General features: G+C 42.3%; 1 protein-coding gene and 1 pseudogene across 1 annotated transcript in view; one reads left to right on the forward strand and one right to left on the reverse strand.

The window, feature by feature from the left end:
* Positions 1 to 18,749, forward strand: part of NBAS (NBAS subunit of NRZ tethering complex) — a 383,893-nt gene that overhangs the window by 333,041 nt on the left and 32,103 nt on the right. The window lies entirely within an intron of this gene.
* Positions 13,184 to 14,360, reverse strand: LOC142455317 (UAP56-interacting factor pseudogene; annotated as a pseudogene).

Consider the following 18,749-nt stretch of genomic DNA (forward strand, 5'->3'; position numbering starts at 1 on the left):
CAAGAATAAGTTACAGCTTTTACAGAAACTGATGATTTCTGAAGAATTTTTTAGAAATGTTCTTTTTTTCCTCATAATCAGATTCTACGGTAGCTAAGACTTTGTTAAAGGAGCCCTGGTGGCGCCGTGGGTTAGGCTTAGGCTGCTAATTGCAAGGCCAGCAGTTCAAATCCACAGCTGCTCCACAGAAGAAATATGAGACTTTCTGTTCTCATGAAGATTTGCAGTCTCTGAAACTCTGTAAACAGGAATTGACTCTGTGGCAGTGGGTTTGGTTTGGGTTTTTGTAAGACTTTGTTAAGGAGCCCTGTGGTGGCTGGTGGTCACGTGGTTGGCTGTTGTAAGATCAGAAGTTTGAACCCACCGGCCGCTCTGTACGAAAAAGAACTGGCAGTCTGCTTCCATAAAGATTTACAGCTGTGGAAACCATGAAGACGTTTTTTGGTATATGCACGCAGTTTTCTTGTTTGCCTAGTACAGAGAGGCTTCAGTTTGTGGACAATTACATCGTCTTTTAGTTCCATTTTCACATGCGTTTTATGAATCACCCTTGCACACGTGTAACTCCGAATTTGGCCAGTGTTTCCTGCGTCATGTTACACGTTATTTCAAACCCTCTAGAGGTGATTGCTCCCTTCTCTTATTTTCCCTGTGGAGAGACGCGACAGCACCGCACAACTACTACTATCCTGCTCCCTGACCCTACTCTTCTGGGTTTCTTAACATATTTGGTTGTAGGAATAAGTAAACTATTACACTGGTTTAGTTGTCCCACTTATTTATAGTCTATAAAATAAGTGAGTGCCTCATCTTCCACCTCCTTTGGATGTTAAGCATTTTATATCAGCCTGGCATTGCTGATTCAGAGGGCAAGCACGTTTCATGGGGGCCTTGATACTGATCATTCGAAGTAGATACTTGATAGCTGCCAAATGGAAACAGAAACTGTGGTTTCAGCGTGGAAATGCCAACAGCTTCTGGAAAGTGGCACGACTATGTCCTTAGTTTAAATTTGAAACCTCTGTGGGTTTTCTTCTTCTTTCTCTTCAATATTGTGTTAGACAAGTTCAGACTTTAGGAGCTCGATCGTGCAGGTGACGTGTGCGTGCACCTCTAGTCTCTCTTTACTGCTAGCTTTATCATCCCAGGCATGATGTCTGAACCTGTTATGGAAAATGGGACCTTGAACTTCAGGATCAAAAGGAGGATTGGTCATTGTTTTCTCTCACACTGAACCAGTCTTCATCCTGTATCCCAAACACCTCTGAGTCCCCATGTGCTGAATGCATGGGCTCCCCCTTTTCTGCACTCTCTCTTTTCCCTCCTCCAGTCTCGAAGGTACTTTAGGTAATGTAAATAGAGAAGGGTTCTTACAGAGTCAAGAGAAGAATAGGTCATGTTATTGCTATGCTCAATTAACAGGAAATGTGGGACTGCTACTCTAACTGTAGCTGGTTATCCTCTTTGGCAGACTTTGCATACATCAAAGAGGGCCTGAATATTTAATTACCTCCAGGACCCAGAGAAGCAGTCTCACAGACCCGCGTGTTGCTGGGAAACCAACCAGGTCCTACAAAATTAAACGCCGAGTTGGGGGAGCCGCTACCTCACTGATTCTCATAGTTCACAGAGTTAAACTTCACAAGCCCTCACTTGTCAGCAGGTTGAGAGACTCATTTTCATTCTAGAAATGTGCCCCCACTGGAGCTGGAGGAAGGGGGATGGGACATGTGGGTGTTGTATTCATCCCCGTAGTAGAATTTATCTGAGTTTTTCAGGTTTTGTAATTTTCTAGTTAACTGGTTCATGAAAAATATAGGTCAAAATACCGATGTTTCCTTAAAAAAAATTCCATACTCCATCACCTTTCCCCCATTTTTATGTAAAGGAGAACAAGTGGCCTTGTTAGATCTTTTTAAATTCCTACATGTTTGAATTTTGGTTGTTAATGATCACAAGAAAGAATGTGTTGAAGCCCAATCCTAGCCTCATTACAGAGTCATGCATTTTGCCTATTGTGAAATATCGGAGGACACAATTTGATGTCATTTGCTGGCACACTAACAAAATGAGCATATCTCGGTCACAAAGGCCAAATATTAAAGGTTCATTCTGCAAAGCCATATTTAATTTCTAGCCAAAAGGTAACTTTAACTTAAATATGTTCATAGCTAAGACTCACTGAACATAAATGCCTAAATTAACCAGTTATAATGTTTGATGCTTATAATATTTTTGTGAGTACACATCTCTGCACAAGCAACACACGATAGCTGTAGGTTTCCAGTCTCCACAAGTCTAAGATCCGTAAGAGACTTTGGAGACCATCACAGTCTGCCGTCGCATTTTCTAGAAAAGGAAACATGTTAAGAAAGAAAAAGATAATTTCCTCTGATTTTAGCTTCAGTATCACCAATTCTAAATGGAAAGTTTACATTAGTTCTCTAGACATAATTTACTTTACCACCATTTTAATTATTTGCAACTCACTTAGCACCATATGTTAACTTCTGTCGACCTAACTACTTCCTGTGTACCTATTGCATAAAGTCTTCCTTCTTCCGCTGTGACACCTGTTCATTGAGAGCATGGATCTCCCAACATGCAACAAAGAGTTGTTTAATAATGAGTGTAAGTTTTTATATGTCTCCAAGCACACAGTTTTGAAAGGAAAAGAAGTGCCAGGACTCTTGGCTTTCTGGCTGGTGTTCTTACCATTAATGATGGAGGGTTAGAAATGCTGCTTCCTCTTATGTGCAAGCAAAGCTTTGTACTGGAATAATGGAAAGCATATGTCCCTTGGGCTCAGTGTTGTCTTAGATTGGTTTACTGCGGTGTGACCTCTGACTTGACCTCAGATGGAAGGAAACTACGTCACCACCTGGAGGTTTTCCCTCGTGTAACTGATATTATTCTCTTTTGGGGTGAAGAAATGAACTGTGAAATGCATCATATATGCATAATACTCACTTATGTTTAAAGCAGCCTTGCAAAATGGTTACCATTCCCTGTGTTTTCGACTAGGTCACATGACGTAGCACAGTCCCGACATCATGATCATCACATAGTAACATCAGATTACACAATTTGTGAGCGACGGAACTGGAATTCAGCCTCTTCCCTCCCCTCCCCCCCGCCCCCCGGCAGTTCTAAACCTCTATGCTTGGCCCTCTCTCGCCCGTCTTCCTGCTCACAAGGGGGATCTTCAGCACCAATGTTGGGATAGCATTTGAACTCATGAAGCATGTGTAGAAGCATGGCCTTTTCCAGTTTCCACTATTTGCAAAGATAAAATTTGATAGTAAGAAATCAGGATTTTGAAATATACTAAAGATCCCTCCAAAAAGTGTTGCTCTGTCTTTCAGCATGTGTCACTGTGTCAATTGGCTTTGTCATTGGTAGTCGTTACTGAGCTGTTTCCTGACTCGTGGTTTCTTGACTATAATCTTAATGAACAGTTAGCCTGAACACCAAAAACACAAGCAACAAAAAATCAAAATAGATAGATGGAATCTCACCCAAACTAACTTCTACGTATCAAAGGACTTTATAAAAAATACACAACCTGCAGAATGGAAGAAAAATCTTGGAACCCCATATCAACTAGGAGCCCTGGTCACGTGGTAATGAGTTGGGCTGCTGTCTAAGAGGGCCACAGTTCAAAACCACCAGTCACTCCTCAAGAGGAAGACGGGCTTTCCACTCCTGTAAACAGTCTCAGAAATGCATCGGGCCATTCTACCCTGTCCATAGGGATGCTATCAGTTGGCATCGAGTTGATGGCAGTGAGTGAGCTTTTATATCAGATAGATGTTTAATATCCAAGATATATTAACAACTACGTAACAAGAAAATGATAATCAACCAAATCCAAAAAATGGCAAAGGCCCTAAGTATAAATTTCACTAAACAGTATATATAGATAGCCATCAAGCACATGCAAAGATGGTTAATGTCATTAGTCGTTATCCCACTGCTGTTGAGTCAGTTCTAACTCCTAACAGCTCTATAAAGGGTTTCCAAGACTATCAGTCTTCATAGTAGTTTAAAGACAAAAACACACTACCACTTGAGTCAATTCCAACTCAGAGTGGCCCCGTAGGACTGGTTGGAACTGCGTCTGTGGGTTAACTTTTTTCTGAAGTAGAAACCACGGCTGGTGGTTTTGAACCACTAACCTTGCATTAGCAGGCCCACGAATAGCCACGACACCACCAGTGCTTCTAGCACCACCATTGGAAGATACAAAGCAAACTGATGAAGAAGTTCCACTTGGGTTTAGAAAAGTAGGCATGGCAGTTGGTAATGAAGTGTTTGGTCTCTCCCATCATACAGATGTGGAGTCAAGTCCAGGTTTCACTATTCACTAGCCCTGTGTCCTTGAGGAAGTTATTAAATCCCTAATAACCTCAGTTTTCTCATCTATATAAAGGAAATAATTAGAATGGTCTTAATAACTAAATAGGGTGTAGGTATAAAGCATCATTTCCCTTTGAAATCGATCACATTGGCATGGGACATCCGAGCCAATGGGGAGCCCAGTTGTACACATACTTGAATACATGAAGGAGGATTCAGAGGAGGACTGCAGCCGTGTTAAGGAAGACCACTCTGAGGAGAAAACGCTTGAGTCGGGACCAGCTTAGGTCGATAGGATGAGAAGGCAAGTGCTATTTAGAGACCAATCGGAGGAAGGAGACAGGCCGGGCTGTGGAGAGCCCCATGCTTCATGCTCAGGCTTGACGTGGATAATGCCAAGGCAGTGGCTGAAAGCAGGGAATCAACATGCTCCAAGTTGTGTTTTATGAGAAGCCCTGTGACATCTACATTAGCAGTGAATGCGGAGTCTGCCTAGAGAGACACTGGGTTTCAGATCCAGAGATAGTGGTAAAGTTGAGGCCTGAACTTGGAAATAGAAGAGAGAGCTTAAGAGTGTTAGTACCATGGCTGACTGTTTAGATTTTGTGGGACAGAAGATGGGAGGAGAGAGAAATATGGAAAATATAATTATCCCGATTATTTTTTTAAGGACTGAGAAATGTGTACTTCCTGCCACCATTCAAAAATAGAGCATTCCTGAGTCCTGAATGCTAAAGCATTAAGTAAAGAAACAGCTTTATCAGTAATTTATATGAGGAATTTTTTTAGCCTTCCCAGACCCCAAAACAACCTACCTAATCATACCAAGTAACCTAAAGTATTAACATAGAGTAAAAGAGCAGCAATAATGTAAATACCCAGGCTGTAGAAGGTAGAAACAATGTCTGTGTTAGGCTAATTTTTCTAGAGATATGAGTAACATTCACATATGTATAAGAAAGAACTTCATATTAAGAACAAATTTTATATCAAGAACGCAGCCCAGCCTGATCTATCTGAAGTCCTTGGGTCACATGCTAGTTGGAGACTCAGACCCATGTAGTTGCTAGTGGATGAAGCAAGGGGGCAAAGCAGAAAGCTGGGGAACAGGGGCTGGTAGGTGTAGAGGAACATGAATCCAAGGTCAATAGGAACATGGAAGGGCCCTGACAGCTCCCAGGCTCAATAGGAGGCTGGTCCAAGATGTGAGACACAGAACCCAGTCAAGCAGGAAGCCAGGGAGTAAACTCCATTCTGCCCAGGGCCGCGCTTACTAAAAGGCCATATCTTCAAGGAGGTGTCATCGGACTGTGACCTGATTAATAGGCTGGACTCCCCTCTGCCTTCACACACATACGTCAAGTTGACAAAATCTAACCATCACAGTATGTGTATAATGGAATTCTTGGGAGAGAGCTTGGTGTGGTCCATGTTGCCTCTTTAATGGTCCACTGCAAACAAACACTGACCAATACTTCTCGCTTCCCCTTTTCCCAAAACTAAAATCATGTATTTGACTCATTCCTTTTCCAGCAGGCGTCACCAAGACCCAGAAAGGAATGAGTCCATAGCCTGGATCCACTGTAACAAGTTGTTTAACTACTAAGATTCGACACTGCTGTCACGGGACACTGGATTTCAGTTTTAAAAACAGTGGGAATAGTCCAGTTGTGCCTGCACAGTGTAAATGCAGCCTAAATCTTTCATGAATGAATGGCCTTCAGATTTACCACCTCCCCTGTAATAATTTGCATAATCGTGTGTCAATTTGAGGATATTAAGAGTGAAGGGGTGGGGTCTAGCTTGTCAGTCAAGTCACAGCCTGATGCTTCCTTGTGGGCATGGCCTTCTCATGAGGATTCTGGGAACCTCCTCCCTTTCAACCTGGAGATGGGTCATGCTCTCTCTCTGGTTCACCTTCCTGTGGAAGAGTGACATGGAGACTCGCACTGAGATGCTTCCACTGCCACTGGGTCCACAAGACTTCACTCACCAGCCTGTGATCTTCCTGGATCCGGCATCATTGCAAGTGGCTGTGCGAGTCTCAAGAGGAATTTATGGACTAGCATTGGACATAAGAGCTAGTATCAGACTTGATCTAGACTGAGCTGGATGTTTTCTCAATAGGCAATTGCTGTATGATTTAAAGCTCTCTTACACATATTTGAGTGTCTGAATTTGTTTCTCTAGTAGTCAACCTGGTCTAACACGTTCCCTAACCTTACTGCTGAGACCAATATTATGTGTGTGTGTGTGTGTGTGCATGTGTGCTAATAGATGTATATACACACCAGTTTATTTTTTGTATACCTATGTGTATATATACACACACCAATTCATATATATACATATATATGGATAGGTTTATACCGTGAAAGGGAATATAATGGCTAATTAGTCCACACAGCAGTACAGAAGTCTCGGTTCAACTCACTTTTGTGGAACAGTTTGCTGCTGGCCCAAAGTCAAGAAACTGGAGTCTGCTCTCAGGCAAGACAGGCAGGGTAGGGCAGCAACAGTCAGTAGGGAACTCAGTGAGGCAGCTCCCAATGTGATCTCTAACTCAAGCAGCACAGCAAAACAAGTCTGTAAGGAGCCTCAAGCTCTAGCAACAAGATCCACGGTTGGCTTGGCCCACAGGTAGTGCAGCACACAGTTGAGGCAAAGAACTAGCTCAAGCAGCAGCATAGTGATCTGATCACCAGGGAGGAAGAAAGATGGGATGCGGGCCGGGCGGTGGAAGGTATTTATCTCCGTTGCCCTCTGATTAAACTGTGAGCTGATTCATCTCCACCCGCGTGTTCCTATGGAGGCTCAGTTGGCACAAGAATCCTAACTGTCACATCCTCTTCTACTGTCTTCAATGAGAGTGCCCTCCAAAAGCTTACCATGCATTTGGTTTCGAAGTTTTCTCTTTTAAGCGTTGGCTGAATGTTCCTGATTCCAGGTCACAGAATTCTTTTTTTTTTTTATATTTTATTTTCTTTTTAAATTTTTTTTTATTTTAACAATTTATTGGGGCTCATACAATTCTTTTCACAGTTCATACATATACATACATCAATTGTATAAAGCACATCTGTACAGTCTTTGCCCTAATCATTTTTTCTCTTTTCTTCTTTTACATTTTATTAGGGACTCATACAACTCTTACCACAATCCATACATATACATACATCAATTGTATAAAGCACATCCATACATTCCCTGCCCCAATCATTCTCAAGGCATTTGCTCTCCACTTAAGCCCCTTGCATCAGGTCCTCTTTTTTTTCCCCCCCTCCCTCCCCATCCCCCCCTCCCTCATATGCCCTTGGTAATTTATACATCGTTATTTTGTCATATCTTGCCCTATCCGGAGTCTCCCTTCCCCCCTTCTCTGCTGTCCCTCTCCCAAGGAAGAGGTCACATGTGGATCCTTGTAATCAGTTCCCCCTTTCCAACCCACTCACCCTCCACTCTCCCAGCATCGTCCCTCACACCCTTGGTCCTGAAGGTATCATCCACCCTGGATTCCCTGTACCTCCAACCCTCATATGCACCAGTGTACAGCCTCTGTCCTATCCAGCCCTGCAAGGTAGATTTCGGATCATGGTAGTTGGGGGGAGGAAGCATCCAGGATCTGGGGGAAAGCTGTGTTCTTCATCGGTACTACCTCACACCCTAATTAACCCATCTCCTCTCCTAAACCCCTCTATGAGGGGATCTCCATTGGTCGACACTTGGGCCTTGGGTCTCCACTCTGCACTTCCCCCTTCATTTAATATGATATATATATACATATATACACATACATATATACATATACACATATATACACATACATACACACACTTATATCTTTTTTTTTTTTTGCATGATGCCTTATACCTGGTCCCTTGGGCACCTCGTGATCGCACTGGCCGGTGCGCTTCTTCCATGTGGGCTTATTTGCTTCTGAGCTAGATGGCCGCTTGTTCACCTTCAAGCCTTTAAGACCCCAGACACTATCTCTTTTGATAGCCGGGCACCATCAGCTTTCTTCACCACATTTGCTTATGCACCCATTTGTCTTCAGCGATCCTATCATGGAGGTGTGCAGTCAATGATATGATTTTTTGTTCTTTGATGCCTGGTAACTGATCCCTTTGGGACCACTCGATCACACAGCCTGTTGTGTTCTTCCATGTGGACTTTGTTGCTTCTGAGCTAGATGGCCGCTTGTTTATCTTCAAGCCTTTAAGACCCCAGTCACTATCTCTTTTGATAGCCGGGCACCATCAGCTTTCTTCACCACATTGTTCACCCACTTGTTCACCCACTTTGACTCCAGCCGTTGGGTCACAGAATTCTTGCTGAGTAAATCTGCTTGTTTCCCTGGGGAACACAGAAAACTTAATTTCTTTCTCCACCTTTTATAATAATGTTTCTAGCCTGAGAAACCATTATTTTACTCCGTCTCTGGACATCCACACCCAGCCCACTTGATCTTAGGCCCTTTAAGTTTATTAGTCCCAAATCTATGACTGCGTTTTTTGTCTTCTCAAACTTTAAATTTTCTTTTCTAGAGACTGTGGTTGGGTCTAGTGAAGATAATGGACCATTTTATATATAAATGTAAATATAAGTAAATATACATAAATAAATTTAAATATATATATATTGCTACCAAGGCAATTCCAATACTCTGTGACCCTATAGGACATATTAGACTTTCCCCTTAGGATTTCCATGATGAAATCTTTACCAAAGCAGACTCCCCCAGGGTCAGTGATTCAAAACCCCTAGCTACCCTGCAGGGAAAGAAGTCTGGCTGCCCCCATAACGATTTACAGTCTGAGAAACCCCAGGAGTAGCTCTGCTCGATCCTATTGAATCCCTTAGGAGTCTGAATCGGCTCAGTGGCAGTGGTTTTTAGTTTGTGTGTTAGTTTTGTATTTTGAATTCTCATATATGAGGATACCTCGTGACTTTTCTGTGTCCATCAAAGGAATTGTAGTTTCTTTGCTATTGTAAACCATCTGGCCAACGTGTGAGTTTCCTCGGAGCAGTCAAACAGCTCATTAACTCATACGGATGATACTACTCCAGACAATGATCCCTTATACGTTTATAGTTATTTCCAAAAATAAAGTAATTTTATGTGCTATAGCTATTTCCTATTCATAAATGTTTAAGGTAAAATCAGCCATTATCAGTGCCTATTGGAGATGCATGTTTCAGTCGGTTAAGATACACCTGTCCAGCTTCAGCAGCCTCGGGTCCTTAGGTGAACCTATCTCCATCTGAGATGAAGTGAAGAGGCTGTGTCTTGTATATATGCAAGATTGTTACTAAACAGAATCACAGCACAAATACAGCTTTCTGGTGATTTACACTTAGCATAATATGCATATGATAAGATAAATAGCACCTATCATTTATCATATGCCTACTGTATGCTGATCTCTTTTGCCAGCTGTTTTACTCACATTATCTTATTTAGTGTTCACCACCATCATGTAAGTAAGACAAAACTAAAGCTCTAAGAGGGCTACTAAGGTCTCCAAAGTAAGCATTTTTCTGTATTATTGTGGCTTCATCATCGCTATTTTGAAAGCTACCTGTTTAATTAGGTTGACTTTGAATCACTGTGTTATGTTCCCTTAATGAGATATGTTGAAATGTCTGAAAGCCATATAAAGTGATTTGTGCCTCTGTTACATATGTCCCATGCTCATCTCATACTGGAGCCATATGGGCACCGGTGTCATGTGTGCTCAGTCATTACCGCTTTAAGAAATGGCCGCATACTTAGGCGGTTGGATCTCGTTCAATATGGACTTGATACTTTGCAGAACAGAAAGAAGGCGATTCCTAGGTCTGCGTCGCTGCCTTGTTGTCAGGCGTTTGAGCAACTTAAGTTCGCATGCTCCTCATACTGTCCCCATGTTCTCCCGAGCCTGCGAAACCTCTGAGGCTCATTTGCTTTAACTTTTGGGCTCCCAGAGCAATTCTGTCCTCTCTAATCTACCTTTCAAATAATTTGTCAGCTTTTTTTATTATTATGAAAAATAATTTTAATTATATATACTACATGATACCATTTTTTTAGTTTTTTTTAATTTTAACAATTTATTAGGGGCTCATACAATTCTTATCACAGTTCATACATATACATACATCAATTGTATAAAGCACATCTGTACAGTCTTTGCCCTAATCATTTTTTTCTCCTCTTTTCTTTTTTTACATTTTATTAGGGACTCATACAACTTACCACAATCCATACATATACATACATCAATTGTATAAAGCACATCCATACATTCCCTGCCCCAATCATTCTCAAGGCATTTGCTCTCCACTTAAGCCCCTTGCATCAGGTCCTCTTTTTTTTTCCCCCCTCCCTCATGTGCCCTTGGTAATTTACACCTCGTTATTTTGTCATATCTTGCCCTTTACAACGTAATTTTCCTCAGAATAGGCTTTAAAGTTTTTCTCCCACTCCTAATGAGCAACATTGCTATATGTGCTATGCAAATAAATTGAAACCACATTCTAGAAAGTAAGTAAACAACATCATTGTCTTTACTATAATATTTATGCAGAAAATGTGTATCATGCTATGGTTCATATTCTCTGTTAACTAGAACGTAATTTTGAACAGTAAAAATTTGGAGGAGGTATTCCCATGAAAATTATGGGGGAAATGAGGATTCCTCATAATCATTAATTTTTAATGTTTTCTGGAAATCCAATCACAAATGGAACGGACATGTCTAAAAGTCAAAATGATCATTATTTGATATGTAGATAATATCATTCTAATGTCTAAGAAAGCCAAAGAAAATTCCAAGATACAGCTAAAATGAATAGACAATCCTCTAACAGGAATAAGTAAGTAGTGGAAGAACACATGCAGTACCAGAGGTGAAGTAAATCTCCTAGCAGCGTCACTGGAGGGAGCTCACGATTTTAAGCCCCTCCCCTCTGTGTTCTTGCTCAGCTCACATGTATTCACATGAGGCACAGTACTTAGATCAGAGACAGAGAAAAGGTTTGAACGGAGCAGGTAAGTTTATGAGAGAGATACTTGGCATGGCATACTGAGGGTCACCCCAGCTAGTCTCAGATGCCCACTGGCTGCATAAGTATGCTCTTCGGATGGCGAGCCTTCTGGTGTTGACTGGATTGCTTCCTCGTTCCACCGTGTGCACCCCGGAGTGCATGTGATCCTTTGTCACCATGCCCCAAACTAAGGGTCGTTCAGTCACTGTGGGGGTACTGTGACTATCTGCCTTTCCACCCACACCATTTCACTGTCTCCTTCTTGAAAACGACTGAAAAGAACTGTCTTTTCTGCTCTTCACCTTCCTGTTTGCGGGGACGTTGTTGATAAAGAAAATGTGCCTTCACCTCTCTTTGCGCGAAATCTTTCCCAGTACCGTTTTTCCTTGGTCAGAATCTGTCTACCTAGTAGTACCGAGAATTGGGGGCTTAGTAAAATATTAGTCTCATTATGAATGCTCTCTTTTTAAAAATTAGTTTACCATCATTCTCGTAAACATGAGCGTGAGTGTTATTCCCAAAGGGAAATATATTAATTCTTTAATCATTAAGAAAACCATGTTAAAGAGCCTTCATTTACTACTGTTCTGAAAAAACAGAATTTGTAATTAAAAGAAACTACTGTATATATTCGAATATAAGCCGACCCGAGTATAAGCCAAGGTACCTAATTATTACCTGGGAAACCAGAAAAACGAATTGACTCGAGTATAAGCCTAGGGTGGAAAATGCAGAAGCTTTGGTGAGTTTCAATAATCAAAACAAATGAAAATTACTAAAAATTGAGACATCAGTGGGGTAATGCATTTAAATATTTATTTTAAATAAAAACATAAGGACAAGTCATTTAACATTAATAAACCAGTACAGTAAGTGGAAAATAGATTCAACAAAAACAGTAAGGTATCAACAAGGATACCTTAAGACTACTATTCCCTGAGCTCAGTCAGCAACCAAGCTAAAATGTAAAGAGTTAAAATCCTTCAAAACTGGATTCCTCATCATCATCCGTATCCCAATGCAGAGTTTCAGCTGGTGTGAGGTCCTCATAGACACTGTCCTCACTGAGATCGCCATCATCACCATCACTGCTGTCATTTTCCTACAGAGCGCAGTCTTCACTGCCATCCAGAGCATTACTAATACTACATTTCTGGAAGGCACGTCGCACCATGTCTTCTGGAATGTCTTCCCATGCATCTCGAACCCACTTTGCTATTAACTATGTCAGGCTTCATGAGATTTCCTCCTTTTGTTAGTCGGGCTTGACCAGATGACATCCATTCATGCCACATCCTTCGCACACGGTATTTAAAAGGCTTATTCAAAGATACATGTTATAGGACGGCTCTGATTGGTTAGATGTGAGTAAACAAACATTCAGAGCCCTGCAGTGTCAGCGGGGCTTTGAATGAACAGCGGAGAAACGGCAATCTCCCGCAAGATAACGGGCGCTTGTCCCGAGCCAATCCCCAGTTGTTTTTTTTTAATGGTTTTTTGTTTTAATATCTCTATAGAAGAAAAGGCAACTGCACGTATTACATCAAACACTATTAAAAGATAAGTGACAGCAACAAAGAGATTCACTCCTATTTCTGAAGACCAAGGTTTACCAAGGCAAAGTCTAAAAACTGAGCAAAGGATACAAGATACTAAATCCCAGTCCCAGAAAAATAATCACTTTCTATCTTTCTGCTTTTCTTCTGCTACCCGAAGAACCAAAGAAGTCAAATAGAGGAATTGTTCTTTCTGGACAACCATAAAATCTTTAAAACAATAGATATCCCTGTTATTCTTTCAGGGCATTATTTTATACATGTTCTAAAAAAAAACCCTTCAAAAATAAAAATGTGTTATTTAGCCTTATGACTATTTTCAAATAGTTTCTTGAATTCCTGTGACAAGCTCTCCAAGCAATTTTTCAAACAGTCAAAAAGTTCCTTTGACAGGGGCTCTATCCCAGGATTACAAAGCGGCTTCCTCCTTTGTTGAAAGTGAGAGGGGCTCTTTGTTCCTTCAGGATCCCAAACCGCTCATTCAAAGTCATCCCTGTCTGTTTTCCAACACTATTGATGTCAAATTGTAGGGGAACGCCTTTAGGAACTTTCTTTACATAAGATTGCTCCCGTTTTGCCAAGAATGACGGTACAGACGTACGAGTTAATCGTGGTTTCTGAGTTACTGGGTTATGAACTGCACCAGGATTGTTAATGGATACAGTTAAAATTCCTCCATTTGTGGTGGAAGTCCGCCATTGACGAGTTTTCTTTGCTACTACATCATCTAGCAGTTGTTCTGTGTTCAACTGGGCCTGAACCTTCAGGCCTCTTCTGAAAAGAAAAGTTGCCTGACGAGTGTCTTTCTGGTGGCTTAATTTATTTCCGCTTCTGGTCAAGTTGGCTGGAATATTGCTTTTTCTGTTTAACTGGTTAGGTCTCTTGAGAACTGCAACTGGTTTCCTCTGCACTTCATTTTGTCTCAGAAGGTCTGTCTTCCTTTTCAACACTGGAAAATATCGCTCTACATTCTTATCACTCAAAGGTGGTCGATTCATAGGACTAATTCCTTTTCGAATTCCCGTTGTTTTTCTAGCTGCCAGGCCAGTGATAACTCCATAAGGACGTCTCTTTCCAGGCACTACTCTTCCTCTACGGCTCAGACTATTTTTACCAAAACCAGAATTTGGTTGCATTCCCCACCGTACTCTCATCCTAAACTGCCGGGCACCACTTTGCTGAAGTCGTCTGTTTAGTCTTGGAAAATTCTGCTTCTTCCCTTCCTTTCGATTCAATTTGATGATATCATCCAATGACATGTCGATTTTGTCCAGGTTTTCATTGCTGCGGGCTTTCGAAAGTGGCGACGGGTTCGCGGTGGCTCCCAGTAACCGGGTACCAAACCGGTTCATGGCTGGAGATGTCGCGCTGGGAGAGTCCACGGCGAAGGCCAGAGAGCGAGGCCTGCCACCTCCCACTCGCGCACGCAGACTGGAAACCCCAGTTTTTCAGCACATTTTTTTGTGCTGAAAAACTCGGCTTGTACACGAATATATGCGGTAATTAGTATTGGACTTCTACCAATAGGATGAGTTATAACCATATCACAAGATTATTGGGAGACATTTTCCCTTGGGTTTTCCACATTTCTGCAAATCTTGCCAGTAAGAAGCCTATATTCCAGACTGTCTTCAAGAAGCTGACAACTCATAGGGACCCGGCAGCATGGGGTGGAACAGCTTTCCAGACTGACCCCCACTCTCCCCATCAGGAGCACTGGTGGTTTCACATGGTCGACCTTGCAGTTAGCAGCCCAAGGGGTAAGCACCCCACTGCCAACAGAAAGTTACCACCCTCCAGAGCAAAGGAAAGTCATGCTTACTGTCCAGTGAAAAACATTCACATTCCCTAACGCCAAGGGGAAATAGGTCATTTCCTTAAATCTGCTTCCAGTGATTTTGAGGTAAAGTCCTATTTCCTTTGTGAGGTTTCCACACTGAATTCTTATGGGGTTGTGTATGTAGGCGGTTGTGTGGCTTAAAAGGACAGTGTTAAAGTCCCAGGAGTCGCCAGCACAGAGACTGAGTCACCATAAAAGTGGGGTGTGTGGAGAAGAAGAGAACCAAAATAGACAAAAACCAGGAGTGTGGCTTGGGGGTGGGTGCCGGAATGTTGTTGCTATGGCAGCATGAATGTGGGTGGGCTTGTACACTCCAAGGGGGAGGGGGAAGCAAAGAAAATGCCCTTGGTTTCCTGGGTGGGAGAAATGTTTTCTCAGTTGGGTGGGATTGTACCTGAAGAGAAAGTAGGAGAAAACTAGAAAATATTTTTAAGGCAATATAATTGAACAAAAGTAACAAAGCAAAGTAAAACATAAGACTGCCTGTGGGTGAGGATTCATTCTGCTGTGTAGTGTTATTGTGTGCCCTGTGCTCCACAGGGGAAGGGAGGGCGCGTGGAGTCAGGTGGGCGGGCGGGCACCAGCGAAATACAGGAACGAAGGAGGAAGGGGAAAATGGCGAAGAGTACAGCTTGGGTACTGAGGCTGTGTACACCACGCTGTGCATTTGGTCTGTCCCGGAGGCCAGCGAGGAGAGAGGCTGGCTTGCCCTGTTGCCTCAGGGGCCAGGACAATCAGCAGTGGGGTGCAAAGATGCAGCTCTGTTTGCTGGTGATGCGGAAATGGAGTCGGTAGGCCTGACTTGCTGCTTGCCCACTTAGAGAATCTTTGGTCTACTTCACTTTCTAAGTTGATTTTCTTGCTGCCAGGAAAAGCAGAATGTCCCCCTCCTAGAGGAACATCGCAGGCAGTTGCTAAGGACTTTCCGTGCTGGTTATCCAGCAGATAAATCCCATCTCCCCAGAGCAGACATTCTTGATGACAAACCATTTCAGAGAAGATTCCATGTGCAGGGAGGCGCCCCAGCAACCACCAGCTTCACCATGTCAGAGCGACGGAAGTGTGCCTTCAGTGAGCATTTCTCTGATGCGCTTCCTCTTTCCAGGGGTCGAATGAGCTCCTGTCTTCCTAGTGCTCTCTAGATGACAGCTTTCTGACTGCCTTTACCAAACTGCATGCGTTCAACTACAAACCTTTTTAACGACCACATGAGCCAGTTACTTGAGTCTGGTGGAGTGGTCGGGGACATTAAAAGGACAGACTGTACCTCAAGCATTTTATAAGAAAATAAAAGGTACCACATGAGCATCCATTTCCCAGGTATTTAGAGCTAAGGCCTATTCTTTGAGATATTCAAAAACTGGAATCTCATATTTTAATTTTCAATTTCTTGAGCAGGAACTTACAAAGCAATTGTCCTGCACGTCTCGGGTGACTGTGTGTCCTCCAGTATCGCACAGCTCTTCGGTCTACGTCCAGCTCTACCACAGTGTTTTATGTAGCTAGCCTTATTGCTTCCCCACGTCTACGGCATCTGTAATGTGGCAGATCTGAATTATTCTCAAGCATTCAGCTTCGTTGTCTGACCAAAAGGTGTCTCGCGTTTATATCTCCTTAGTTTATGTGTGTTGAATTACTTTGCCTGACTGGGAACAAGTTTAACCGGCATCGCCAAGTGGGGAGCAAGTGTGGCTGACTCTTAGAGCTTGTGACCCACCCGACAGGCACTGAGTGTGGAAACCTGCCGGAGAGGAGCCAGCCGCCTCTTCCGGTGCAGACGCACCTACGTCAGTAAGTCTTCAGACTCCTGCGCACATCCACCTTTGGGGATCAGAGTGGAGATGTGAAGCAGGGGTATTCCGTTAGGTTCTTTGGAATGACGTTATCCGTAATGCTTGAAGAAGGCTGAAGAAATTGTCTCCAGGTACAAAACACCTAAGGTTTACCTTTTTAAAATATCCACTGAGTATGTTTGCAGAGCAACCACGTACTGCTTTCTTGGTGGATTGAAGCCACCTAACCATGAGAGTAAAGGACAGTCACTTTTTGTTTGTCTACTTTTATGTTTCGCATCTGAAGACACCTGATTTGTTCCAGTTACTGATCTCCATAATCTATTTCTCATGAAAAATGCCTTTCCATTTGAATCATATCTACCTATATTCATAAACCCTTGACTTGTTGAATTCTGACAACTTCTATCACCAGTACAAAATGTAAGTAATTAGTCAATATTCATGAATTTGAATGAATACAACCTAGTGAAGTAGGTATTCCTAGAGTACATCTTACAGGTAAATAAACGGAGATATGTTAATCACGGACAAGGGTTAGAAATAATGCATTATACATGTGTTTTCTCAGAATAAAATTTTGTTCATTTATTTTATAACTCGTTTTCTGCTTCTTGTTTTAATAGATATTTTTCTGTCAAATTTCTTGAGATAATTGTAGATACATACGCACTGCGCCAGTCCATCTTGTGCAGGGCCGTCATCTTTGGCTGTCCCCCTTTACCAAGCCTGGTAAAGTCTCTGCAGATACTACGTCCAAAGTACGTCAGATGAAACATCACCATTCTTGCTTAAAGGAACATTCTGGCTGTACCTATTCCAAAGCAGGTCTTTGTTCTTTGGTCAGTCTGCGGTACTTTCAGGACTCTTCTCCAGCACCACAGTTCATGTATTGATTCTTTCCCGCTTTCCTTATTCAGTACCCAGTTTTCACATGTATAGAAGGAGGCAACTGAAAATGCCATGGCTGGGGTCAGGCACATCTCAGTCCTAAAGTAACCTCCTTGGTTGTCACCACTTTTAAGAGGTCTCATGAGCTCTTGACTGCTGCTTCAGGCGCATTATGAATCCAAGCAAAACAAAATCCTCGACAACGTCGATCTTTTCTCCATGTATCATGTTTCTTACTGATCCAGTTGTGAGGAGTTTGGTCTTCGTCACTCTGCATGGTAATCCATGCTGCGGGCTGCAATCCTTGATCTTGGTCAGCAATTGCTTGAAGTCCTCCTCACTTTCAGTAAACAAGGTTGTCTCTGCATATCACACAGGTTATTAATAAGCCTTCCCCCCAGTCTTGATACCACATTCTTCTTTTAAGCCAGCTTCTCTGAGGATTTGCTGAGCATACAGATTGAAAAAGTATGGCGAGAGGATCCAACCCTGATGCACGTTTTTCCTGATTTTAAACCATGCACAGTTTCCTTGTTGTGTTTGCACAACTGCCTTTTGATCCATGTGCAGGTCCTTCGTGCACACAATTAAGGATGCACCTAGTTGGCGGATATTGAGAAACATTGGACTCATATTTTAATTTTTTAACCTAGTATAAATCAACATGCTCTTATTTTCTGTTTTACATCTATAGCCATAATTTTTCTTTCAACCTTATGATTATAAAGAGTCAGAATGTTGTTCTAGGGTCTCCTTTTCCAAATACTTCTTGGGATCTGGGTGTTGTTGAGTTGTTGGTGACTGTTTTGTTTTTTTTAAACAATTTATTGGGGCTGATACAATTCTTTTCACAGTTCATACATATACATACATCAATTGTATAAAGCACATCTGTACAGTCTTTGCCCTAATCATTTTTTTCTCTTTTCTTCTTTTACATTTTATTAGGGACTCATACAACTCTTACCACAATCCATACATATACATACATCAATTGTATAAAGCACATCCATACATTCCCTGCCCCAATCATTCTCAAGGCATTTGCTCTCCACTTAAGCCCCTTGCATCAGGTCCTCTTTCCCCCCCCCTCCCCATTCCCCCCTCCCTCATATGCCCTTGGTAATTTATACATCGTTATTTTGTCATATCTTGCCCTATCCGGAGTCTCCCTTCCCCCCTTCTCTGCTGTCCCTCTCCCAGGGAAGAGGTCACATGTGGATCCTTGTAATCAGTTCCCCCTTTCCAACCCACTCACCCTCCACTCTCCCAGCATCGTCC

This window comes from Tenrec ecaudatus, chromosome 8 (assembly GCF_050624435.1).
Source record: "Tenrec ecaudatus isolate mTenEca1 chromosome 8, mTenEca1.hap1, whole genome shotgun sequence".
In the NCBI taxonomy this organism is placed as follows: Eukaryota; Metazoa; Chordata; class Mammalia; order Afrosoricida; family Tenrecidae; genus Tenrec; species Tenrec ecaudatus.